Genomic DNA, 25,399 nt, shown 5'->3' with positions numbered 1-25,399 from the left:
GCTGATTGAATAATCCAAAGGAATGAATTACTAATGGTGAAATGTCAGGCCATGGGTCGCTGGGAGGGAGCATTTAGGGATGGGTTCCTCCTTTGGGCATTCAATTCACCTTGAGTCCAACTGTGGGCTCTGGCCTCCTAGACCCGGTTGAGACATCTCTGAATATGGGTATCTGAGTGAAGTTGGGGTCTTCCTTTCTCCTCCCCAAGCTGGGCAGGCAGCGGGAACCCCATTTCATTGACAGACTCAAGAAATAACAACTCTTAAGCCAGGACCTCCAAGCAAGTGCAAAGAATATTTCCAGAGCCACAGAGAGATGCAAATGCCAGTTCAAAACCACCAAGGGAATTGCTTTTTCATTCAGCAAACCAGCACTCATCAGCTCAGTCAATATTGATTGAGGCTCGGTGCCCAGTACTGGGGATACAACAGGCAAATGAGACCCATTCCCTACCCGCAGGGAGCCCCCCAGCCTGATGGACAAAACAGATACACATAAAAAGGTTAATTGCAAGAATCTATTCTTGGGGGTGGGAGTATAATGGAGGGAAAATCAGGGAAGGCTTCATGGAGGAAGGGTTGCTGGCTCTGATTCTTGAAGGATGAACAGGAGTTTTCAAGGCAGAGAAGTGGGGTGGGGAGGCATCCCTAGCAGAGTGGATGGTGCATGCAGAGACACAGAGACATGGAAATGCAAGCGTGTATGTGAGGAGCAAGGGAGGCTTCGTGTAGGGAAAGCAGACAGAGAATACTGGGAGGGGTCTGGGCCTTATGAGCCATGGTAAGGAGTTTGAGTTTTATGCTGAGGGCACAGGGGAGCCAAAGAAGGGTCTAGAGGAATTGAGAAAGCTTTGTAAGGTGCAGGGAGTGGGCAAACAGGAGGAGGATGCAGGAGAGCAGGTCCGATTCATGGATGGATTGATGGATGGGAGTAGGCAGTGTGTGTGTGTGTGTGTGTGTGTGTGTGTGTGTGTGTGTGTATGCGCGCATGAGCATGTTAGCAAGGTGGCCTTAGCCCAAAGGGGTGATGTGGATGAGATGTGTTTCCCAGGCCTGGAAAAGGCAGTCTCCTCCAGGGTGTCCTCCCTGGGTAGCTTTTGATTCCCCAGGCTCTGTGTCTTCCTAGGAGCGAAAGTGCCAGCTCCCTAATTGGCACCTGTTCCTGGCCAGCCTCCGGCTTCACAGAGGGGCAGCAAGGTCAGCCATCACCACACACAGCTGGAAGGCTGGGATAAGCCCTCCAGGATGAGATTTTCTGACCTGTGCCACTGAGAGGACATGCCCACAGCTGTGAGAAGTTCAGGTCCAACATAGTTCTCCTGTCCCAGGCTGACACCTACCTCCCATAGGGTGCTTGGGCTAGGGGTGGGGCCTCACGCAGTCCTGGTTTCAAACCCCAGTTCCCCTACTCACTCTGTGACCTTGGGCAGCATCATTTCATCTCTCTATGCCTCAGTTTCCTCACCTGTAAAATGGGGATAAAAATAAGACCTACCACCCAGGATTTTGCAAAGCTCACACCTTTGAGACACACAGTAGGGTGCTGATGTAAATGGGGGCTGGAGTTAGCCAGCAGTCAGGCCTGCACCCTCCCTACTGAGGCAGCAAGAACCAGGGGGATGAGCTGGGAATTGGGGTCCTGGGTTCATGAGTCAGCAGAGCTGCCTGTACCCTAGAGACCAGCCCTGCCCAGCCCCCACAGGAGGTGTATGAGAACCACCATACCCCAGTGGGATGAGGGGCTAGAAGAGACCTACTCCCCAATGTTTCTCAGAGGCCTTCCGGAGAATCTTATACCCACCCTCCCTGTGTTTCTTCTATTAACAACAGTTGCCCTTCTCCTTTAGCTTGAAACCCTGCCAAATAGGTATTGTTGTCCCCATTGTGCAGATGAGAAAACTGGGGTTCAGGGAAGTTGAGTCATTTGCCAGTCACATAGCTGGTAAATGAAGGACCCAGGTCTGTCTGGCCACAAAGTCCCAGCCCAAGATCAGGTTGGCTGAACGAGTTTTGGACTTTGGTGGGAGTAGGGATGGGCCCCTAGGAGGTAGAGGGGAGACTTGGGACAATCCAGGCCATCTGGTCCCCCATATGTACATTCCATGGCCCCTCGAAGTCATAGACCTAAGAGAGCCTGAACCATGTGCTTCACACTTAGGTAACTTTAGGCAGGGACAGAGGGAAGGATCTAGAGCTCTAATGGGACAGATCTGGGTTCGAATATTGCCTCTTGCCCTCGCTGGCTCTATAACTCCTAAGCAAGTCCCTTGAGGTCTCCAGGACTCAATTTTCTCTTCTGTAAAATGGGAAGAAGCCCAGTCTCTCCGAGAATGACTTGAAGTCAGACAAGGCAGGGATGTGAGCACCCTTTGAAAATAGATTCTCGTCCCCTGAGAAATTCAGCCAGCAGCTCTTTGTGACAGCAGCTGACCCCAGAGTGCCCCCAGATCCCTGCCCAGGTGTCAGAAGACCCTGAGCTGGGCAAGGTGAGGGCATATATAGCCTTTATTCTAGCTTTCCCTCAACACAGGAAGTGATGGAGAGCCCATAGCTCACAGAGAGGAACAGCTGGCCTCTGAGTGCCTCTAATTCTGCTTCCCTCAGACCTGTGTGGACCTACCTCCTGTGTCTCCTTTGTTCAGATTGCCTCCATCAGACTGTACCAAGCTGCCCACCCGATCCCTCGGCAGACTCACCCTCTCCACTCCCCATACTTCCCAGTCCTAGCAGCTGTCCCAAGGGAGAAAATGTTGTCTGGCCACTAAACTCCATTGAAAATCAGACTGGACTGCCTCTCCCCTCCCCCACACCGACCTATTTCTCATGCCTTCCCCCAACCCTGACCCTCGCTCCATGTCTACCATAAGCCAAATCATGCTGGAGACAGAATCCTCCTGGCCAGCCTCCTACCTCTCTGCCCCTCTTCCCTATGGGTGACCCTGACCTGTCATTTCCAACCTTCCCGGATTTACAACATAACGCCATTGTTTGTCTGATTTCACAACACCTCTGCCTGTCCAGGCTCCCTGCTCCCATCATATCCTGGAAGGACAGGCCAAATGACCCAGGTATGTCTGCTGTAGGAAGGGGAAACACAGGGGCCAGGGCAGGGCAGGAGGATGAATGTCTGTGACGAGATTCCACCCTCAAGGATGACCATGGGCAAGCCATCCTTTATTGAGGCCTCAGTTTACTCAACTGTAAAATGGGAGAGTTAGACAGGTGTCCTTGAAGGTCCTTCTACGGTAGTTCTGGCATTTGATGAATTAAAATCACACAACTGAAGACTCATTCAAGGTTTTACTATGGTATCCACACATGCTAGGAGCTGGGACTCTAGAGCTGATGTGGTCATAGCCCAGTGAGGGCTACAGATGTGTAGACCATCACAATACGGTGTGGGAAGAGGTAGGACAGAGGCATGAACTAATTCTGTTGGTGGAATCAGGAAGGATTGCCTGAAGAAGGCGCATTTGAACTGGACTTTGGAGGTTGTATAGGAGTTCATGGGTCTAGCATAAAGAAAAATTTTCAAACCATGCTCTTCAACATTTGGGTGGGGGGTATTCTGTCATTAGGGTGTGGATGCAGAAATACACAAGCCTGGAATGTTAAGGAGATGGGAGCTTAGCCAGGTGCCAGTTCTAGGCTTCGATTCTGGGAACCAAAATTCATGAGCTCCTGAGAGTTTGGTGTCCGTGGGTGAAGGCCCGGCCTACCCCAAACGGGCTGGTGAGCAAGCAGGACTCAGGACTTGCAAGTGGATGAGTGTGGGGGCTGCCAGCGGGCCCACGCCATGCCGACCTTCACACGCAGGGGGCAGTCCTGGGCTTGGATCTCAGCCTTGGGCCAGGAGTTTGGCTTACCCCTTCCTGGCCTAGGGACCTCGTCTTGACCACCACATGCCTCTGAGCCACACGCAGCTCCGCAGCTGTCCCTTGGGTGCTCCCAGTAGCCGCTCAGTGGTAGTTGTGAGGATCAAGGTATGTCCTGTTTTGCAGGTGGCCTTTGCAAACTGTGAAGTATGCTGGACATGGGAGCGATTATGATCGTTGAAATGGTGGCTCCTAACCAGCCCTTTGTGGGCCTATTCGTTTTATAATCAAGGAAAGTGATTGGCCCCCAGTGATGTCGCAGTAATAATGGTGGGATTCCTGGCACCGACTCGTTTGCTCAGACCACATGTGAGCTGAAGTGGGCCTTTCACTCGCTGCCTGTCTTTGCCCACCCTCACCCCAGCCATCTCAGAATACTTTTACTTGGCTCATGTGTGGGGGCAGAGGCTGCCTCTAGATCCTAGAGAAAAAGGGGACTCTTGGCCTGGCCCACCCCTGGAGGTGGGCTTAGAAGTCTGCCTGGAGGGGGCCCAGCAGAGTCCCCCCCTCTGCACCCCCAAGGAGGTGGCCTATGTGGGAGCTCCCTGTCCCCGGCTGTTGGTGGGGGGGCAAGAGCCTGAGAGGTGTCCTGGGCTGCTCTGTTGTCACCCCAGAATTGCCTGCCCCAGTGGAGCCCAGGGCCATCCCACTGCTCAGCACCCTGTTTCTCAGCATCCTCCCTGCACTGAGGCCACTCTGCGTGGCCCGGGGGTAGAATGGGACCCTTTGGTGGGGCTGGAGTGTGTGTGAAGAGTTAGGGGGTATCAGCGTGGTCCTGCGGTGGGGGGCCTGCTGCTGGAGCTCCCAGCTCTCTGCTTCCTGCGGCCCCTCTGCCCCGCCAGGTTCTGATTTTGGTGCAGTGCAGACTTTCAGCTTAACGAGACAAATTGATATTCTGTGCCAGCCCAGGGATGGGGCGGTAGCTCGGGACACTCTGGCGGGAAGCTCAGAAGTGGGCAGGGGGTGGGGGCAGGGGAAGGAGGCAGCTGCCATCTGGAGCTGCCTCCTGGGGCAACTCCCAGCCCTGCCCCCCTGCACCCCCTCCACACCGACAGGTGCCCTGAGACACTGGTCCTGAAGCTCCTTCCACCTTCAGTGCCCTCTTCCCAAGCAGGGCACCCCCTCCTGGAGGGGGCATGGCAGTGGAGAGGGAGGCTTCAGAATCTAAGAGAAGCCCCTTCGCCCTCCGGAACTTCCTAGCCTAGCTCCTAGGGTTGTGCTCCCACTAGTCGGGGTTTAAAGCAGCCCCAGGTCTGGCCGAGATGAGGCAGGAAGAAGTGGGCAGCTGGATGGGAGGAGTCCATTCCTGCAGACTCCTCGCTGGGGTTCCCTGGGGTCCTCTAGACAATGTCAGTCCCCCAATATGGTCAGCTCCCCAACTTATCACAGATGTCCCTGAAGATTGTGTGGCTGCACAAGACATTTGCAGACACCCTGCTAGTGGGCCCCTGTCAGCAGAGAAATCACCCCTTGAGGAGCTCTTTTGCCAGGGCTGCAAAAGCAGGTGGGGGTACACACAGGCAGGTGGCTGGGTCGCAGGGGTAGCATTCAGGTGGCAGCACGGAGCTCACTGCGGGCTTTGCTCTGCTCGTCCTGCAACCACAGATGGGTTTAGTCTGTGTTAAGCCCACTCCTCCCCCCATGTGACATTTGCCCTCCAGGTATGGAAGTGTCCTGACCCAAAAGAGGGAGGGGTCAGACGCCCTGCGCAGCCACAGGCGTCTCCCCAAAAAGTAGTGGAGGACTTAGGGTCATTTGATCAAAATTCTCGGCTTTCTGCTATCACTACCCCACCCAGTCCGCCCCTGGAGGGACCCCTCCCCTCCCCCTCAGCCCCAAGCTCACCATCCCCATGCCCTTGACATTCCCTCCTACTTCGAGGGAGCGGACAGATTCCTGGGACTCTGCCAGTTTTAGTTCCTCCTGATCCCATGGGAGGAATTAAAACCGCAGACAAGCCCGTGGTGGTTCGGCCCACGAACCCCCGGCCCCGACTCTCCTCCCCAGTCCCCCTAACAGAACACGCCATCCCCGCGGCCCTGCCCGGCCCCCCCGCCCCTCCCCCGGCCCCCCCGCCCCTCCCCCGGCCCCCGGCGGCGCAGCGGCAGGGGCGGCCTCCGCCTCCCCCGAGAGCGCGTTTCGCCGGCGCGCCGCACTCCTAGAAGCCGGGGCCGCGCCTCCGCCCCCCGCGCCCCCACCTGCTCGGGCAGGATGGTACAGTCTGCAGAGGGACCGGGCACGCTGGCTGGGCTCAGCCGCGGCACCAGCTGCCGCACCGCGATTCCGGGGCTGCCCGCCTGGAAACCGTGCCGGATTTGTGGGGATTTGCGTAGCCAAGTAAGTACCGGCATCCCCCAGCATGAGAAAATAAAAAATAAAAAGCGCCCCACTCGGCTCTCCCCTTTCTCCCTCACCCATTTTATTTTGTTTCATTTCATTTGCTTTCCCTCAGTGCTGATGGTGGCGGCGGTGGCAGCGTGGAGGGGGGTGCTAGCTGGGCTTGTTTATCTGCAAGCAGCTGAAGCTGCATTGGGAGCTGCCGCTGAGGGAGACACTAGTGAGGGTCTGTGTGTTGGGGGGGGCGGGCTGGGGTGCTGGGGACACGGGCAGGGGGGCCTCGGACGGGCGGATGCCTGGGGTCTCAGGTAGATTCCGGCAGCCTCTGGACAGCAAATGCCCCCAATGGGTGTTACGCAAGGGCCAGCAAGCCGGTGGCAGGGAGGGGGTGGGGGGCAAGGTTCTCTTGCCTCTGAGCCGCTGGACCTGGGAAATGCAGAGGACCAAAGGGTGCCCCCTGCCTGTCCCAGCCAGTGTCCCAGGAAAGAGGCAGCAGGAGACCCCCCACGGAGGTTCCCCTTGGTGGGGTGGGCTGCTGACCCACCAGGTCAGACCAGCCAGCCAGGGCATGTGGTGCCAGGCACAAGGTTCCCGAGATGGCCAGGAGGGGGGCAGGAGTGGGATGGCTAGGCCATTTTGCAGCAGTCATGCTGGGTGGTGGAGTTGGCACTTTCTGCTGGGAAACCCAGTTCCTGTGCCAGCTTGGGTGGCCTCTGGCTGGGCACTCAGGCACCTGGGGCTCCTCCCTGCAGGGTCAGAATTGGGAAAAGCCAGCAGGGGGCCTCTGGACTCCCGAAGGGTGGGCTGTTGTGGGCAGCCATCCCTTGCTAGCCAAGTGGTCATTGCACACCACCGCTGTCCTCTGTTCACCCGAGTTGTGTGGGGAGGGGTCTCTTCAACTGGCCCGCCCCAGTCAGGCCAGGGACCCAGGGGTCTCGGGGCCCCACGCAGAGGCCCAGCCTGGCTCGACCTTCAGAAGGGTAACTGAGCAAGCGAGCTTGGCCAGCAGAGGGTCTTGGTGTGATGCTGCACCCCCCTGGCCCTGTGCAGAAGGGGCTCCACTCCTCGTCTGCATTGCTCTCTAAATCACAGGAGGAAGCAGAGCTGACGTTTAGGGCATTTCCAGGAGTGGCAGACGCCATCCGGAGAAATTCTCTTTTGATGTGTGCAGTAGGAGGGGGCTTGAAGTACAGACTGCAGGGGCCTGTTAACTTCCTTGAAGGGGCAGTGGCAGGGACTGGGCTGCGGCTCTGGGGGAACCCTGCAGGGGGCGTCCAGGAAAGATGCTGATGGCCCATATTATTTAGCCACCTTCATATGCCCAGTCCCATTCTCGTCGGGGCCCATACACATCCACAGATTTGCACAGACGCACGTATACAAATATAGTGTACATTATAGTGCCTCACATGTTCCAGTCATATACACACGTACAGAGAACCCACGCCCACAGATACACCCCAGCACATGGGAATACAGCTCACATGCCTGAATACCACCTGCTCACCTGCAAAATACAGCATGCACACACACACCTGTGAATGCAGCGTGCCCACACAGGCATGTAGCACTAACACAGGAATGCAGTGGGCTGCACATGGGAGAGTCGGCCTGCACATCGGGTGCTGCAACAGCCACTAATGTGGCGCGTGCCCATGTGAGGGCTGGCCCCCGTGTGAAAGTGACAGGCACACACATGTGGGGTCCCAAATACCAGCGGCATACCCCTCCGTGCATTGGCAGGCACACGGCATGCTGGAATGCGCCTACAGGTGACTGTAGGGTGCACACAAAGACAGGCGGGCACACAGATGCAGGACCTCTGCAGATACTGCGTGCACACCCCTGCCCCTCGGCTTCCAGGCGTCCTCCTGGGACTGAACGTACCTCTGGGCACTGGGGAGAGGCTGGCCCCTCAGGGGACTGCCCCTGAGGACAGAGGGACACTGGCCCCTGAGTAGCTGCCACAGCCCCACACTGGACTGAGGGGAGGGCCGGCCCACATTCCCAGGGAGCTGGGATTGAGTTCAGCAAGGCCATCTTGAGTGATTGATGTTCTGCAGGGAAGGCTACCCAGTGTGGGAAAGGAGGCAGAGTGGGGGCAGGTGCCACTGCTGCCTGTGGCCCAGACCACCAGGACCCCCCAGACCCTCTTCTCTGGCACCAGGAAACTGACACACTGGTGTGGGATCACTGAGAGCTGGAGCCCCAGGTGCCTCCAGCATCCCCCAAAGTCCTCTCTAGACAGAAGGTCAGAACAAGCCTGTGGTTTACACTCTGGAGACTGAAATGTTGGGCCCTTCCCTCTGTTCTCCCACTGCCTCCTCTCCCTGTCTCCACACACAGCACAAGTATGGGTTGGGGGCCTTGGGTAAATAATAACTCAGCAAGCATTCCCTGAGAAAACTGCTCTGTGCTCATAGCTAACGCGGGGCCTCAGTTAGCCTTGTTATTCCCACGCCACAGATGAGGAAGCTACACAGAGAAATGAAGACACTTACCCAAGGTCACACAGCTGGAACATGGTAGAGATGGGGTGGAAGCCAGGCCATCGGGCTCCCTGCCTGCCCTCTGAGACCCTCCCCCCCATGTGAGTCCAGTTCCAATTGGAGGTGCCAACATCTTGGGAACCAACAAGTCAAGAACTTGGGATTTTTAAGCAAGGATCTAAGAAAGGGTCCAGAGGGTCTCCTGTGAATAAAAGCAGAGCTCTCCCTAGACAGGTGTGGCCCTGTTTTAGGCAGCCAGACAGCTCTGCCACCCCTTTACCTCATGTAATTGATGACACCTAGAAAGCCAAAGCAGATGCGTACACTCTGAGGTTACCTGACTTAGGCCCATTTATAAGAGGAAACTGAGGCCCAGCCAAGGGAATGGACTTGCCTAAGGTCACACTGTGCTCTCTGGAGAGTGGAGAGTCTTGCCAACCCCTTTCAGGTCCCAGAGAAGAGGCAGCAGGGGCCTGTGTAGGCCCCTGGTTTTCCTCAGATGCTTGAGTCCAAGCAAAAAGGATGAGCATACCAGGCCCAACCTCTCCTCCTGCTCAGCCGTGTGACCTTGGGCAAATCACTTTGTCTCTCTGCGCCTCAGTCTTCTCATCTGTGACCAAGGCATGCCTATCCTGCCCTGTCTCAGCCTTGGGCACTATAGAAGGTTGTTCACAGAGGTATGATTGGTGCCAGGGTCTGGGGCCAGAACTGGTGAGCATCTTGGCCAAGGTCATCAGGGGAAGCAAGGAAGGGAAATCTCCAGGCTGCTGGGTCTCAAGCGTTGATGGACCTAAAGAATCACCTGGTGGGGGACAGATTTCTGCTCCCCCCAATTCAGGTCTTGGGGGATGCATTGCTACAGGTACCCCAGTGTTTGAATCTCCATAGCTCTTTCTCCCAGGGAGCCAAGGTGATTTAGAGTGGGCTTGGGGGAAGCTCATAAGCTCTCAGAGCTAGAAGTGACCTGGTCATCCTGCTCTTCACCCACTCCTGGCACACCTGGGGTAACTGAGGTCATCTGGCAGCAAAGTGAGACTGAAACTCAGACCCTCAGCCCTCCAGTCCCATGTCCTACCCCTGTCCTACCCCTAGGCCTGGCTTCACCCTGCATATTTATCCCTTCTGGAAGCAGGCCAAACTTCAAATCTAAAACAAGGCTATCTTCTCAGCAGCATGGCTGAGAGGCGTGCTCCACAGAGACTCACTGGGCTTGCGTTCGAGTCCTGGTGAAGCCTCTCCCAGCCAGATGACTGGGGGAGTGGCTCCTCTTCTGTAAACCTTAATCTTACCTTCCTTAAAAGGAGGACAGATTTAAAGCAGGGCTGTTGGAAGAGTTTAAATAATGCATGTGAAGCAGCTGGCACATAGGTATAGGGTCACGGTGGAGGGCGCTAGGGCACCCTGAGGTGCAGGGTCCTTAGCCCCTATGGGCTGCAGTGGAGCTGTCTGGGATGTAGTCGCCAGGTGCTACATACGTACTCACATTGTGGGAGGGTGGGCAGGCCCCCTCCCCCAGCCCCACCTGGGGCACCATGCATTGTGGGAGGTGGGGCTGCGTGTCCTGCCTGGAATCTGGGCACCCCAGCCCATCCTGCTCTCTCCAAGGCCAGAACAGGAAACCTGCAATAATTCATTTCTCCCTCCCGTTGGGAACCTCAAACAAGAAAACAGGGAGAATGTCCCTCTGGACATAGTCAATCGGATGTCTATAAGAGTTGGCAGTAAATGGAGAAGATGGCAAGGGCCTGGCGGTCACAGCGGCAGGGTGGAGCCTCAGTTTACCTGGCTGTAAAATGGGTGATAATAATACACACTTTTCAGGCTATTGTGAGGGGCAAGTGGGAGAAGTAATGGACATAAAGTACTGAGCTCAGGGTGTGTCCCATATTTATGGCTCAGTGAGTGGAGTTGTCAGGACTGAGAATCCAAAGGTATGAGTTTAATACCTACCTCTGCCACTTAAGGGTGCCCTTGATCAGTCGCTTTTCCTCTTCAAGCCTTGGTTTTTGATCTGTACAGTGGAAGTATGCCCTCAGGCTGCCGGCTTTATAGGGTGACAACAATAAACAATCGGGTGCCACTTTCAGCCACCACTCCTAAGAACCTAGGGGCTGCCAGGCTGTACGCTCAGGGCTTCACCGTGGCCTCCGATTGGGAGCCTTGCGGCGGACGGAGACAGTGCTGAGACCTTGGAAGCATCATGCACGGTCCAGGGAACCTGTGAAGGATCAGAGAGGGCGAGCCGGCTGAGCCTGAGAAGGTTGGGGGTGCGGCCAGGGCTGCTGGCCCTGACGCTGCAGAGGTCCCCAGGGAGGGGGAGAAGGCCTTGGTCTGAGGCTCTGGAGAGCTGGTCCTGGGCCCAGCTGAGCCACTAGTGGGTGACCTTGGTCGAGTCGTATCAGCCTCCTGGTCTCATGAATATCCCTTGAAAGAGGGGACAGTGAGCCTGCCCTCCTCGTGTCTGCAGTGAGGGCAGGTTCTCCTGCCTGCTGGCCCTTAGGGGGAAGGGTCTGAGACACTGCAAGTCTGCAATAGCAGTTAGAGCCACTTTGTTTCCTGTCGTTGTCATAGCAAATTACCACAAACTGGGTGGCTTAAAACACCAGAAGTTGATTCGCTCACAGTTCTGGAGGCTGGAAGTCTGAAATCCAGGTGTTGGCAGGAGTGATTCTTCCTGGGAGCTCTGAAGGCGAGCCGGTGCCCTGCCTCTCCCAGCTCCTGGTAGGCGTTCCTTGGCTTGTCGCTGCGCCACTCCAACCTGTGCTTGCATCTTCACTTCACCATCTTCTCTGTGTGTCTCCATGTCCTCTCCTTTTTTTATGAGGACACCAGTCATTGACTGTCAGGCCCATCCTAAATCCAGGATGATTTCATCTCGAGATCTTTAAACACATCTGCAAAGACCCCATTTCCAAATAAGGGCACATTCTGAGGTTCCAGGTGGACTCGAACTTTGGGGGAGATGCTATTCAACCCACTGCATACAGTCAGTAATATTTATTGAGTATTTAATGCTAGTAAGTCCTTTGCCCAGTGTCTCATGTCTTCCTCACTATTACCCATTTTACAGATAAAGAAACCAAGGCCTAGAGAGGTTAAGAAGATGCCCAAGTAACAGCAAGTGAGGGGCAGAGCCGGGGTTTGAACCCAGGCTTCTGCTGCTCTTTCTCCTTCGCCTTTTTGGTGCTGGCTGGGAGCGGCCCATAGCCAGGAACCCATGGAGCAGGAGCTCCAGCCAGCCCTCTGTTGCCCTAGAGAGAAGAGCTAGAAATGGGCAAGGGCATTGGGAGGTGTTAGGGGACCTTCCTGGCCCCGGGAGACCTGCACAGCAGCAGGCTGAGAATCCACAGTCCTTTAAATCTGTCACTTATTCTCTGTGAGCCTCATGTCCTCATCTGGAGAATGGGGACAATAACACCAAATTTGTGGAATAATTGCCAGGTTCTAAAATGCTAATCATAATCCTCCTTACTAAGAGCTAAAATGTATCCCCAAGTACTTTGCAAACATTTTTTTTTTTAATTTCATGTGTGGGAAGGTAATTGCTTACTCCAATCTATATCCTAATAGGTGACTCTACCATTAAATATCTGCGTGTGGTTGAGTTAGTGACGTAACTTCAGTTTACTTCTCCATAAAATGGGGATAACATTAGTCCCCACCTTCCCAGTTGTTGTGAGAGGCAAACAGGATTCAGGTAAGGTGCCTAGCCTGGTGTTATGGTCCAGTTAAAGGTTCAGAGGATGTTTCCTCATTTATAAAATTGGGGTGATAACAGTGTTACTATTATTACGCTATTATTTGTTGTGGGAGGATTTGGTGAAGTAATCAGAGGAGGCACTTGGCTCAGGACTTGTCCAGAGATCAATATTAAAGTGATCTCCTCTCTTGCCGTCAGAAATTTAATCGAATTGAAGTGCCAGTGTTTACTGCTGTGTGACCTTCAGCCAGGAGCTTTGCCTCTCTGAGCTTGGCATCCTGACATGGAAAGTAGTGTTGAGGAAACCTGCCTCACAAGACAGTGACGTGATGGATAGAAACCTGTCACAAATGCAGCCCTGGTCACACCAGACGTTCGAAATACACCGAGCTTCTGTCCTGCTTCTGGGAAAAGGCCCCCAGAGGGCTTCCGTAACTACGTCCTAACAACAGGCAATCCTGGTCCACGGAGGCTGGATTCGATTTTTGCAAAGACCCTGAATAGTCATGCTGTGATGGAACAGGGCTTTGGAACCTGTCAATGGGTGGGTCCGTTTTGGGTCCAAGCACCACATAGCTTTGAGGGAAGGAAGCAGATCTCTCTGGGGTTCCCATGCCACCCAGGAGCAGTTTTCCATAAAGTGGTGGTGTTCTCCAGGTGGGCTTCGGCTGCTCCACTGGGCCATGTCTGGCCGCCAGAGGGGACCATGGGGAGCATCGTCCAGAGAAGCGCTTCCAGCCTGGCTCCCTCCAACCCCTGCCTCCCTGGGCTGGCTCAGGGGTGACATGAGGAACTGAGCTTTCAGTTTATTGGCAAAGCTGTGGCGAGGTGGGGGATCTTTGGGAAACCGTTTGGGGGTGTCCCCCAGGCTGCTGCAGGCTCATCTGGAGCAAGGGGTGCTGGGCTCCTGCTGATCTTCCCAGTGTTCTCGTCTGTCCCGTGGGCAGGGAATAGGAACCATGTGGCCTGAAGTAGCAGTGATGTAGCCTGTGGTTCAGGACCTGGTCTGGGCCCCATCTGCCCAGGGTCAAATCTGAGGCCTGGGAGCTGCCCAGCTGTGCGGCCTTCATCTCTGAGCCTCGGTTTCCTCAGCGGCTGAATGGGGACGACAATAGTGCCTGCCCTGGAGGCTGTTGGGATTGAAGCTGCATTGTGTGGAGTTCCAGATGATGTTTTGATGTCTCTGATACAGGGGTGCCTGTTAAACTGGTGGCATGTCCAGTAGAGCCAGCCATGCCTTTGCCTTAACTGTACATAGTATAGTTACATCTTACATCTTACAACGGGGGCATCTCAGATTCCGTGGAATATGGTGACTAAGAGATAAAGGATTTTGAACAGGGCCCCCAGGCTGGTGGGAACAAGCCAGTCGCCCAGCTATCTGCCCTGCTCAGTTATGCTGGGACCTTGGCTCTTTCTGTGCACCTCACACGAGCATTTGTGTCCTCTTCTGAAACTCTAGGCATGAGAATACCCACCTCCTAGAACTGTTGTGAGAAGCCTGCAAGCTGATGTGTGAATCACATGCCCAGCAGAGTGCCCATTTGCAGTAGGTACTTAATAAACAGCAGCTCCAAACTAACAAAGACGCTAGTATAAGGAGGAGTTTAAGGTACAGACTCTGGGATTCCAATTCCTGCTCCGCCACTTGGTTGCTGTGTGACCTCGTGCAAGTTTCTTACTTCTCTGTGCCTTAGTCCCACCATCTGTAAAATAGGGATAACAAAAGTACCCAATTCATAGGATTGCCGTGGGAATTAAATAGAATTAAGTGCTTATGGCAGTGCTTGGCAAGAGTGTAGGCAATTATTATTTGACGAATTTCTAATGAGTCTCTTCTAGTTCAATAAATGGCAACTAAAATAGACACTGGTCTCAATAAAGTAGTCACAATGCAGAGCACACTCCTTTTACAGGTGGCACAGCTGAGGCCCAGTATGCATGTTGGGTTGCCCAAGGTTGCACAGCTGACTCTCGCAGCGCTGGAACCAGACCCCAGGGTCCAGGCATCAGCCTGATGTTGCCTCCTTGCCCATGTTGGTCCACAACTCTGATTCTTGCGGAGAAGGGGGTTCTTGCCAGGGAGGGATGGCTTCTAGAAGAAGCTGCAGCAGAGGCAGCACCCACTGCGTCAGGGCGCTCATCAGAAGTGGTTTCCTTCTTCCTTCATGCCTCTGCTCAGTACAAGGGAAGGGGCTGAGTCGGGCTGTGCCCAAGTTCAACAGAGCCTGCCATCCACCCTGTAAGCCTAGCAGCCAACACTTCCTGGCCTCCACGTGCCATCTCGGTGGCTGCTGCAGAGTTGACACAGCAAGACTCCCTCCTGTAGCGAGCAAAAGGCCTGGCTGGCCAGCTGGTCCAGCCACCAGGCCAGGCCAGGGCCACAAAACAGACTGGGGCAGGAGCTTGGGAGCAGAGACCTGGGTGCAGCCCGGCCTTGACAAGCACTCCAAGTGGCCTTGGACCCGTTCCCTCTGTGAGCACCTGTTTCCCATGTTTGAAACAAGGACTTGGGAGCCCGATGGGCCTCTTGGGACTTTAACTGTCTCAGATTCAGAATTGCCAAAGGATTACTGATAGTCAAGGTCACGGGAAAGGGACAGGGTTGGAGGGGAGGAGCTCGTGGCTGGATGTGTGCACATCTGTGTGGCTCTTAGGTGGGGGTCGTAGAGGCCAGCCTGACCCAGCAGCAGCTCCTGTTCTTCCCAGGGCAGTTCTGCAGAGGAGGCGGCAGACGGGCGGTAGATAGCCCAGCAGCTGGGGTGCGGATCCTGCTGGCTGGCGAGGGGGACCAGGCAGGGCAGGCCAGCGTCCGCACTGTCATGTGTGTTTTCTGCGCGCTGCTAGAACCAGTCTTTTCCTAGCAACTATCTGAAGGCAGGAGCTTAAGAGCTCTTTAAGCCACTTCTAAATTTATCAACTTACATGACTCACTTCAGATTAAAATGAAGCCCTTCTCCATCCCACCCCCAGACAATTTTGAGTTTCCAAACTTGGAGGATCTTGGAGATGGGAGAGAATATAAATCAATAAAACCAATATTGGCTGAGTGTTTTGGTGTGTGCCGGGCTCCTCGCCGACCTAGAGATGAATCAGCTCCAGAAACAGCTCTTCCTGGGGAGCTGAGGCAGCCCCAGGAGAAGATGGCAGCTGACAGCAGATGCCCAGCTGGGGGCTGGGCCATGAGTAACTCCCACACCCAAGACTTGGCCTCGCCAACCAGTCTTTGGATCCTACATGGCCTGTTTCCTCACCTATAAAATGGAGCCAGTGTAGAAAGGAGCCCGTGGCCACTTCTATGCTCAGTCAGTGGTAATAGAATTAAATGTGGCTGGGCATTGGGGGCCAGGGCCGTTTTGGGGTGTTTCTCTGCCCTCTCAGAGACTTGTGTCTGCCCCTATGGCCTTGGGGGAAAGGAATCCCAACAGCTTCCCTTACCCTGGGACCTCCAAAAGCTCCTCCAGGGAATCTCTCTGCACTTGAGTCAAACCTGTAAAATGGGGCTGCAGCAGCTACACGTGAATGCACACGCTAGCGTTGGAAAGGGCCAACAGCCTTCATACTGCAATTGTCCCTGAGCCTCCCTACAGCCTCCAAGCTAAGCTGGAATGGTCATCAGAGCTGTTATTAACCAAGTGCTTCCCATGCTAGGCTCTTCATGCATACTGCTCCTTTACCCCCTCCCAACCGGGAAGGGCCCCATTGACAGTGGAGGAGACTGGTCTCCAAGAAGAGACTGAGGCCCAGAGCAGAGTTGCCCAAGGTTGACGAGGGACAGTCCAGAAGCCCAGGACTCTGTCCATGGTATTGGCTGTCCTCCCCCAGCGCTCATGTACCTCCCCAGCCCTCCAGGAGAAAGGGCCAGACCTCAAGCCAGGAACAGAGACACTCAGACCCAGCCTGTGTCCCCAGCACAACTGCCCACGGGGGCGCAGGGGCAAGTTCAGGATACCCTTGATGCCGGCCCCTCGGCAACGACAGGCCTGGACTCAGGAATCAACCGTGTTCTTGCTCTTCATCCTCCATCCCAAAGAGACCCCCAGGTAACCCTCATCAAGTTGTAGGTACACTGGGTCCTCGTTTGGGGAAGAGAGGACTCACATTTCTTAAGTACCTACCAGGCAGTAACTATCGAATGAACGATAGTTCAGATCCCTACTTTGCCAAGGACACGCTGTATCCCTGTGGGTGAGCGCTTGTTCCTTTCTGAGCCTCAGTCTCTTCACCGCTGTGTAGTGGAGAAAACGACGGTAGCCATGTGGACAATATGCAAGATGCGAGTGAAAGGCTGTGTGCAGCCCCTGCCTGATGCCTGGTCGCCACTGTATTATCACTGTGGCTAGCAATATGCACACCTCGTGTCTGTCCTGGGAAGAAGGCATCTATCCTCACTTTAAAAATGGGACACAGGTCCCTCAGAGAGATCCAGGAACTTGCTCCTGGTCCCACGGGTTAGCAATAGTAGCGTGAGTGGGAGCTGGTCAGCTCATGTACTTTGAGTCATATTCTTGAGGTCTCGGAGGGCAGCCAAGGACCTAATGTTCAGAGAGGGTTTTCTCTGCCAGGGAGACAAAATCTCAGGATGCAGAACTATGGGATCATAGATGGAGGAGACAGCACAGGGCAAAGATGGATCAGAGATGGAGGAGGTTGCACAGGTTAAGAGCAAGCCCTAGAGCCTGAGAGCCTGGGCTTCATTCCCAGCCCAACACTTCCTAGCTGTGCAACCTTGAACAAGTGACTTAACCTCTCTGTGCCTCAGTCTTCTCACCTGCAAAAAGGGAGTGAATAATAGTACGAACTTCATAGGGTTCCTGTGCGAATTAAATAATTGAATACGCGTAAAGATCTTAGCACAGTGCCTGACACACAGGAAGCTCAGTGAGGCATCAGCTATTTATTGTTATTAATCATGGGATCAGAGTGGGAGGGGGAGCCAGGCCCCACCCTTTTTCCTCTTTCCCTAGATCTTACCCCAGCCTCCTCCATGGCCCCCATGGCCACCAGGGGGCCCTTCTCAGAATGTCATCTGGCCTGCCACGCTCTCTCTGGTCAAGGCCTGCAGTGCTCCCGTCTGCCAAGCGGATAAGGCCCAGGCTCTTCAGCTTCAGTGCCGCTGTGGTTCAGCCCCCATCTACCCTTCTGGCATCTTCCTCCATGATTCACCTTCACACCACTTCTCCTTCCTCAGTTAATTACTTTACTGAGTCCGTCAGGAATTTCGTCATTCAGTACGAATTGAGTACAACTCCCATTCATACTGACCCTTTTCTCACCTCTGAGGCTTTGCCCAAGCTGTGCCCATCCCCAGATCACCCTTGAGCCATCCTTCAAAGCCCCCCTTAAATGCTTCCTTCTTCAGGAAGCCTTCCTGCCTCTCCCTTTATGTGAGTTCCCAGGCTGCAGACCCGTGACCTTCATGGCCCAGCTGATGAGCTTGATTTGTTTTCATTTATGAGTTTTTCAGAGATTTCACTAGAACATTTTTGAATAAACACAATGAATAAATGAAAGGATGAACTTCCTCATTGGTTCTCCATGTCCTCTCTTGCACCCCCACTCCCAATCATGTGTTCTCCCTCAGGGGCCAGATGATCCTTGTAACAATGTAAATCGGATTGGTTCTCCCTGCTTAAAACTCTGCAGTCCTCCCTACGATGCACAGGACAAAACCCAGACTCCTTTCCACAGCCGATAAGCCTTTCGAGGTTTGGCTCTCATCCCACCTCTCACTCTTCTCTAGCTTCCTGGTCTCCTTTCCGTTCCTCAAACTCTGCTGCCTCTTTCCTGCCTCAGGGCCTTTGCACATGCTATTTCCCCATCTGGAATGCTTTTTCTCCTTCTTCTTATATGATAGATTCCTTCTCACCAAGCTAAGTGGTATTTCCCCACCGAGGCCATCCCTAAACTATATAAAAGAGCTTCTTCTGTCACTGCACTCGTTTTTTTGTTTTTAATAGTATTTATCACAATTGACATTCTTTTCAGTATTTATTCCCTTGTTCGTTATCTGTCTCCCCTCTAGACAATCAGCTCCTTAAGGACAAGGAGCTTATCTGTCTCTTTGACTGTTGTATTCAAGAGCCTAGGATGGGGGAGGGGACTTTTGAAGTAGCTGTGAAGGAGAAAGCAGTATCCTCCCTCAGCATCATTCTTGACCTATTCTCTGCAAGATGGGGAGAAGTGATTGTGGGAGTTGGCCTAGGAAACCCACACTCACCCACCTGCCTTTAGTGAGCCTCCCTGTGCCCCCCTTGGGGGCAGGGGAGAAGGAGAGAAGGGGAGAGCCTGGGCAATGGGTGCAGCCGTAAGTTAGACAAATGCAATTTCTAGTCTCCTGGCATTTACAGTCTAGCTGGGGAGAAGGCAGTGAAGAGACCACCGGGTCTGTAAATTGTCTACTACCAGGTAGCAGGATGGATGGGCAAGGCCGGAGAAAGCAGAAGGTGTGGGGGGAGGAGCTCCCCAGTCCATTCTCTGGGAAATTGGGCTTTGTCACATTGTTTATAGCTCCACTGTGTACTTTCGAGCTTGAAGACACCTTAATAATGGGTTTGGGGACCAGGCCTTAATAAAAGGAAATTTCTGCTGGCTAGACCCACACAGGCCTAGCTCTGAAAAGGGCGCACCTGATGCTTACCTGTCCCCCACACGTCCCCAGCCTTCTCCCCCAGCAGGGCACCCCAGAGCTGCCAATTACTGTGTCCTCAACCCATGAGGTGGCCAGAAAAGCAACCATTTGGCAAACCCTATTTTCCTTGTTTAAACGGCAAATTTTTGTCATTTGAATTACAAAAATAACAACATGAGCTTGTTGAAACAAATGGAATGATACAGAATGGTCTATAGTAAAATGACTAATTTTTTTCTGCCCACATCCTACGTTTACCTGATGTAACCACTGTTCAGATCCTGTTTTGTGGTTTCTGGAATGTATGTTTTTTTTCCACACGTACATCCCTGAGATCGGCATATATGTGGGAGCTGGTGGCACGTCATAGTTTTATTAGAAGTGCGTTTTCTTTCTTAGTGGTACAAAAAATTGTGGTGCGACTTATGATTCAACTTAAATTCAACAAAATCTGGCAATTTGCTCTTTCTTTCCCCTGCTTTTTCTTTCACTTACTGGCAGATATAAATTCGGAGGGGTTCTGTTTCTTTTCTATGGGATTATTTTATTCATACCCGTGACTTTATTTTGTCCTTTTGTGTACTGTGTGTGGCCATCCTGGTAGCTCGACAGGCTTTCAATGAGAGGCAACAGAGGCTAGTGCAGATGACGCGAGCTTGGGAGCTGCCAGCTATGCCTTTCTCAGCTGTGGTATGCCCTCTCTGTGCCCCTATTCCCACATGAAGGCACGGGCACACATGCAGTGTCCAACACAGGCTGCCACCAACTGTGCACCTGGGGCTGGTGCTGCCTTCCTTCCCCCCCAGACATGGATGGCGTGGCATAGCAGGACAGGTACTTGCCCCCTGCCCAACCAGGTTGCCCTGAGACCCAGAGGAGGGGCAGGGAGTCTGAGCTCGAATTAAAAGTTTAGATAAAAAGTCAGCTTTAAAAAGCCACACGCAAACAAGGGCAGGAGGTAAAGTCAGAAAACAGGCTCAAAGGTCAGAAGAGAGAACAGAAGGGCAGAAAACATGAACCTGAAAAGACACTTCCCTCACCCCAAAGCAAATAAAACATAGTTTTAAATATCAGTGGAAGCAAATAGAGGCTTCTTAGTAAGGAGAAAGGCACAAAAAATCCAAGCCAGCCCCACTGGCTCAGCCGCCACTACATGCAGGTCCAGCACACACCAGGAGACCCTGACAGCCACCAGACCCCTGAGCTCCTTCCCACCGCCGCTTTCTGCATCAGCATGCTGCTGACTGATGGCAAAATGCCATGGACCTAGATGTTGTTCTGAGCGCTCTGTGGGACTTACTTTATACAACATCCCCTTGGCACTTATTATCCCCATTTTACAGATGAGGAAACTGAGACTGCAACGTACAGTGACCTACCCAAGGGCACCCAGCCAGCAGGCCGCCTCCAGAGCACCCAGTTTAAACATGACAGCAGCCCCACATCCCAGAACACTCAGTCTAGCAAGGAGACCAGTAATTGCAAACCAACATGAGCACCAGGCCAGGGGAAGTTCCAGCAGGCCCTTGGCTGGGGTGTTAGGGAACAACCTGGAGAGGGCCTTCCACAGCAGCCAGCTGAGTGGAATGCTAAGTAAGAGGTACCAGCTGGAAGGAAGGTAGGAGGTGGGAAGGCTGCTCCATGCAAGGGCATGGGCTTGAATACCGTAGAGACCAGCCACCATCAGCAGCTCAGAGGCTCCAGGCAGGGGCTGGTGAGCACTCAGCTGGAGAGTTGGCCGGGCCAAGCCAAGGCCAAGGGCAGTGAGCCAAACAGCTTTGAGCTGGGGAGTGATGTGACCAGACTGACCATTTGGAAGATCCTGTGGTAATGGGTTGGAAGGACGAACTGGAGGCCCACCAGGAGGCCGGACAGGCAGCCAGGGACCAAGGGCAGGTTCTCAAGAGCTGTGGGCAGGCCAGCTGACAGGGCTTTGGGCTGATGGGGGCAGTGAGGGGGAGGTCACGGTGAGTCCCAGCTGGTGGAGTTCTTGGGGCGATTGAGTAAGGGATAGACATGGTTAGAGGAGAAGCAGGTTGGGGAGAACCCGTTAATCTGTTTAATGAGAGGTCAGAGGGATGGTCTTGAAGACACATTTGGGAACCACTGCCAGAAGGAACGTGAAAGTCCTTCATAAAATGAAAATAACCATCCGTAACCAAAGGGCAGTTGGGGGTGGGAAGCATTCATTCATTCCACAACCATCAGTGAGGGCCTACTATGTACCAGGCAAAGGGACGTCACACTGAATACAACAGGCCAGTTCACTGCCCTGTGGCTTTCATTCAAGGGAGTGGAGATGGCCAATAGATAATGACGCAAGTGTGGCGTGTCGAGGAAAGGTGGGTATACGGAGAAAAATAAGACAGAGGAAGGAAGACTGAGGGGGGGGGGCTGTTTCAAATAAGGGGTCAGGGAAGGCATCCCTGAGAATGTAGCATTTGAGCAAAGACCTGAGGGAGCCATGTGATTGTCTGGGGAAGAGAGTTCCAGGCAGAAGGAGCAGCCAGTGCAAAGGCCCTGGGATGGGCACGTGCTCAGCAGAATGGAGGGAAGCGAGTGAGGGAGAGAGTAGCAGATGAGTTCAGAGGTAATGGGTGGGGTTGCTGATCAGGCAGGGCCTTGTGGGCTGTTGTGGGAACTTTAGCTTTTCCTCGTTCTGGGTTCTAAGCAGAAGAGGGATTTGATGTGTGTCTGGCTGTGTGTGGAGAAGAGACTGGGGAGTAGGGGTGGGGGGAGTGAGAGGCAGGGAGACCAAGGAGGAGGCTATTGCAGTGGAAGTTTTGAGTATGTTTAGAAGGTAGAGCAGACAGGATTTGCAGACAGTATTTGGGGAGAGAAATTTGTTCTAGAATTGAAGAGCTGGGTTGACCCCAGCACCTAGCACATTATCTAGAACCTGATAGGCACTCAATAAATATTGGATGAAAGGATGAATGGATGGGATGGTAGGTGGGTAGGGGAATGGAGGCGTGGAAGGATGGATGGGTAGGCAGATGGATAGATGGGTGGGTAGAGGGTAGAGATGGATAGAGGTTGTGAGGCAGTGAGAGAGGAAAGCAGCCAGGCCTTGAATGCCAGATTAAGGAATCCAAACTTTGTCTCAGAGGCAGTGGGAGCCACCGCAGGTTCTTGAGCAGGAGCATGACAGGCTGTGAGTACCACTAGAGACACTCTGAGATGGTGGCACCGGGCATTGCCTGGCACCATGTCCCAAGCTGGTAACTTTCATGGACACTGATGTTCAATCCTTTATGCTTCCTGCTGTCTAATCCCCCACCCTCATTCATTTATTCAGTGAGCATTTACTCTGAGGGCTGAGGGCACTAGACACGTGCATGGTGTGAGTGACCAGACCAGTCTCTGCCTGTAGCACACATTTTTCACCTTCCACAGGCCATAGAACCAGAGACGGGGTGCAGGCGACTCCTGGGGCTCAGTGGCCCACCAGCTGCGTGCTGAGAAGTGATGGCTTGCCCTCTGTCCTTTCCAGTGACTTTGACTTCCTGCAGCCTCAGGGGGGCGACACTCAGCATCCTCATCCTAGGACAGGGCTTTCTTGTTGGGGTTTTTGTTCTTTCGTTTCATCTGGGGGTTATTTTGGTCATGTGTGTATGTGTGTGCAGTCTTTGGGAGGAAAGCTGTGCTGGGAACAAGTAAAGGAAAAGGGACCAGTATGGAATTTATGCCCGCTGTGTTTCACACTCATTCCATATTTATTTGTTCATTTAACAAATATTTCATGAACTTTCGCTACGGGTCAGGCACTGTTTGAGGAAGTAGGGAATCTACAGTTGACCCTTAAACAACACAGGGGTTGGGGCACCAACCCCCTCCCCATGTAGTCAAAAATCCAAGTTTAACTTTTGACTCCCCAATAACTTAGTTAATAGCCTACTTTGACCGGAAGCCTTACCAATAAATTAAACAGTTAACTAATCCACACTTTTTTATGTTATATGTATTATATACTGTGTTCTTACAATAAAGTAAGCTAGAGAAAAAAAATTAAGAAAATCATAAGGAAGAGAAAATACATTTACAGTACTGTACATATTTGTTGAAAGCATATCCGCATATAACGAGGACCCATGCAGTTCAAATCTGAGTTGTTCAAGAGTCAATTGTAATGGTGAGCAAGATAGAGGAGGTCCTGCTTAAAAACAAAATACATGATTCGAGGCAGTGATGAGTGCTACAAAGAAAATTAACAGGGAATCAAAGGGACTGCCTGGGACAGCTTGAGTAAGGTAGTCAGGGAGGGTCTCACTTAAGAGGCAAAGTTTGAAATCATAAGAACCTGGCCATGCCACCCTCTGGGGGGAAGAGCAATTCCAGCAAAGGAACCGACACGTGCGAAGGCTCTGAGGTGGAACTAGCAAAGTGTATTCAAAGATCAGAGGCCACTGTGGCTGGGGTGAAGTGCATGAAGGGTAGAGAGGTGGATGAAGCAGGAGTAGTGAGAGGCCAAGGACGTGTGGCTTTGTAAGGCACAGTGTGGAGTTTGGGTTTGATCCTGACACTGGAGGGTCTTAAGCAGGGGTGAAACGCACACACAGGGCTGCGCTGTCTGGCTGCTATAGGAAAAAAGGATTGTCATCTCATTCAGTCCTTGCAACAATTTTGGGCCGTTGGTGATGAAAGTCCCATTTTACAGATGAGGAAACTGAGTTGCACAGCTAGTAAGTGGCAGAGCAAGGTTTGAAGCTTCCTCTGCATGGCCACATCCTGCGCTTGATCAGTGGGCACCCACTGGAGGTTCCTGGACCCGGCAGTGATGCAGAGCAAGGATGCTGACCAGAGGAAGGTTCCTCAGGTTTGCCTCTTGCCCCTGTGTCTCCATGGCCCTAGGGCAGACTGTTTCCTAGGGGCTGAGTGCTGGCCCTTGGGGGAAGGCCTGTGCTCGGGCCGTACAGCAGGAAGGTCAGCGGGTGCTCAGCCCGTCTTTGTGATTGTGGAATGAGCAGGAAGAATGGGCAAGGAAGGCTCTGCCCACCCCCACCCGCCTCTGTGGAGAAAATCTGGAGACAGGCAGAGTAAATTTGGTTTCTCTGCTGTGATTCACGAAGGCCTGCTTTATAAAGCCTGCATGAGGAGACCAGCAAGAGGCAAAGGAAGCGGGATCCAGGGGGCTGTAATAGGACAGGAGCCTGTCAGGGGTCTGCAGGCCAGTGGAGGCTGTGCCAGGTGTGATCCCAGCTTGCCCTGAGCAGCTGCCCACAGGAGGTCCCTGCCTCCTCTTCTAATCCCTTTCGTCACCCCACTGCTCCCCTCCAGTGCTCTCACCCAGCGCAAAGCTCAGGGATAAAAGCACTGCTATGTTACCCACCACTGGTGACCTCAGTATTCTGAACCTCAGTTTCAACAGCTGTAAAATGAGGTAATAAACCATCTGGGCAGGACTTCAATGAGGAAGCCACAAGAAGCCCTTCCCTCAGTGCCTGGCACGTAGGTGCTCAGTTTAAAAAGCAGACACCATGGCTGTGATGGCAGGAATAACAACGGCTGCCCCGCCTCCTACAGTCTCCTGGCCTCTTGCCAGCTGTCTCTGCCTCCCTGGTCTCACAACCCCTCTCCCATTTCATGGCTGAGAAAACTGAGATCCAGAGCTGTGAAGGGGTCTGCCCAGAAAGTGAGGAGCTGGGCTCTAACCTAGGCCTGCCTCTGTCCCTGACCTGCAGGGGACCCTTGGGCTGGCAGTGGAGGCTGTCCACGGAGAGCCTTTGAAATGGAAGGAGACTTCCCTGCATTTTGAGGAGAGGTTTTGGATGAAGGGAGAGCTGCTGCATTGAGTCATTGCCCCAGTTCTGCTGTCGCTGGGGAGTTCAGGCTGTGGGGTCCTGTGGAGGCTTTGGCAGGACGGTCAGAGCTGGGATGAGCAAAGACCAGCCTGGCTGGTGAGTGAAGACAGAACCCGGGTGGGCAGCCTGGGACAGGTGATGAGGAATTAACCAAGGCGGAAGGGGTATCGGCTGCAGCAGGTGGGGCTGGAGAGCCAGAGACAACCCTCCCCCCCAGAGCCACCTCTGGTGGAATGACTGTGGGGGTGAAGGCAGGGAAGACACTGAGGGCAGCCCAGGGATCCCTACCTCTGTGCAGACTCCCAGCCCGTCCCTTCTTCTCATGGAAAGGCAGTGGAGGGGAGCTGTGTGCCTGTAGGAGAGGCAGGTGATGGCCAGGCAGTGAGGAGGGTGCCTGCTCACCCCCCAGCTTGTACCCTCTGGGACCTGCAGAGTGTCCAGGTCTTCTCTCCATCCCAGGAAACCTCTGGTCCCTTCAGATGCCTCCAGAGTTTCTCTGCACCCTTCCTGGCCTCAGTCCAGAGAACTCAGAAGACCCAGTCAAAGCACACATCACTAAGGCTTCA

At 53.6% G+C, this 25,399-nt stretch overlaps 1 protein-coding gene across 12 annotated transcripts in view; it reads left to right on the top strand.

The window, feature by feature from the left end:
* The window catches only part of ATP2B2 (ATPase plasma membrane Ca2+ transporting 2), a 358,541-nt gene that overhangs the window by 182,481 nt on the left and 150,661 nt on the right, over positions 1-25,399 (top strand). For 8 of the 12 annotated variants that reach the window (XM_081072388.1, XM_081072396.1, XM_081072395.1 and 5 more), the window contains exon 1: positions 6,080-6,212. The exons of the other annotated variants lie outside the window; for them this stretch is intronic. The gene's annotated coding sequence lies outside the window, so the exon portion shown is untranslated. Of the gene's footprint in view, positions 1-6,079; positions 6,213-25,399 lie in introns of those variants that run through there. 12 annotated transcript variants of the gene reach the window in all.

The sequence above is a fragment of the Rhinolophus hipposideros genome, assembly GCF_964194185.1.
Source record: "Rhinolophus hipposideros genome assembly, chromosome: 14".
Taxonomy (NCBI): Eukaryota; Metazoa; Chordata; class Mammalia; order Chiroptera; family Rhinolophidae; genus Rhinolophus; species Rhinolophus hipposideros.
The sequence above is the reverse complement of the archived record's forward strand: the minus strand, read 5'-3'. Positions and strand labels throughout refer to the sequence as shown.